Below are 2,015 nucleotides of genomic sequence, written 5' to 3'. Positions count from 1 at the left end.
CAGACGAAACACCATCCGATCGACGGCTGCTACTCCTACATAGTAGTCTGGACCTCCTTGGGGTGTGAGGGCAACTAGACCGCAACTGTTCCGCCGGGTCCGACCCGAGAGTGTTCGGGTCGGACCCCTCGCGGTACCGACTGCGGCTCGGATTGGGGCTCGTATCATGGCCGAGACTTCGGCCTTTAAATCGCACCGGCTGTTCGCCTGCAGAACTGCGCCGCCTGCAGAACTGCGTCGCCTGCAGAACTGCGCCGCCTGACCGTCCTCCGCTTTCTCTTTGCTCCTAATTACTCCCGATCGCCCGCCAGCTTCCTTCTCGCCGCAGAGGCGACTCGCTCCTCCTGCTTCCCGTCCATCGAGCGCCTCGGCCACCTGTCCTAGCGTCTAGCGTGCGTAACGCACGGACACACACACTCGCGGTCGTTATCGCCGCCGAGACGACGGCCTGTCGATCGCACCGGCAGTTCGCCGGCGGAACTTCGCTGCTTGACCGGTACTTATTTTGCCGACCCCAAAAGGATGAAAGGCAACGTTAAATTCGGTGGAATTTGAGTTCATACGGCAAAGACGGACAAAACTACTCCCAGCACTTTGTCCGGCGCGCTTACAATTTTGCCTCAATCTTAAAAAATGATGAATGTAATTAGCGTAACTACAACAAACTGTTTATTTCGTGTGGTGGTTCGACAGAATCGTTAGAGAGTGTTAAAAATTTACTTGTACTTGTGACTAGTCTTTATATTTCCTGCAGAAATTCTACCAACTTTAGCTACGTCTATTAATTGTCCTAATTGCGAAAGACATAATGCTACAGTGACATAATGGAGTTAATTTAATCGATTTACAAATCTTTGTCAACGTGCAACTTACTAGATTGATAAAGTTAAAACACAAGTGTCCGTCTAAACGATGGTGCAATGATTTGTGTATGCCAGTGCTACATCAACCTTTTCCATCAATAATAATCTGATTCTTCATCTGGGTATTGCCAATGAAACATCCTACATATCCCATCATTTACTCTCTTTAAAAAAAAAAAAAAACAGATAACGAGAAAACAAGGAAATTTGCCAGTCTTTTTCGTTTCAATAGCTGTATAGTTCCTATAAGAATATAATGAATCTTTGCATTAACTTATTTCCTTGTAGAAAACGACTTTACGAAATGGTTAGAATGCTCAGTGAAGTGTAAATACATTCTGAATTCAAAGCACGCCAATATCATTTAATCTGAATACATCCTCTTTTTATCTTTAATAGACAGTGTAATTAAATATTTATAAATGACAGTATACATGGACTGTTGTTAAATATAGAATTACACTCATTCTGTAACAAAAAATCAATCCTTATGACGATTTGAATCTAAACGTATTTTGATTTATAGTTCAGATATACAAGTGTGATATTTAGTGTTCCTTGTACTTAGAATGTCGACTTGTGTTTGTTTTCCCTATTAACTGTATGAAACATATAACTGTCGGTAGACTATAATGATAGGAGCATACATAATAGAAACATATAGAAATTAGAAATACGGCAAACAAATAAAAATGCAATTAATAATTCTAATAAAAACAACAATAATAATGCTTCACACACACTCACACACACACATATATATGTACATACACATGACAAAAACACACGTCACATATAAACATATATACCCAGTATTTGGTTTGAAAGGCCTGCTGAAGAGAGCACCACACACACACACACACATACACACATACACACACACACGCACACACACACACACACACACACACACACACATATATATATATTCATTTATTATTTTAGTCGTTTAAGTCATTTGATTGCAGCCATAATGGAACATAGTCTGAAAGTAATTTAGTCGAACATGTCGACCCCAGGACTTAGTTTGTAAGCCCAGTACGTATTCTATTGGCCTTTGTTGCCGAACATCTACGTTACTGGGACGTGAACATCCCAACACCGGTTGTCAAGCGGCGGGGATGCGGTGACAAACACAGACATATACGTATA

Source organism: Octopus bimaculoides, chromosome 2 (genome assembly GCF_001194135.2).
Source record: "Octopus bimaculoides isolate UCB-OBI-ISO-001 chromosome 2, ASM119413v2, whole genome shotgun sequence".
Taxonomy (NCBI): Eukaryota; Metazoa; Mollusca; class Cephalopoda; order Octopoda; family Octopodidae; genus Octopus; species Octopus bimaculoides.
The sequence above is the reverse complement of the archived record's forward strand: the minus strand, read 5'-3'. Positions refer to the sequence as shown.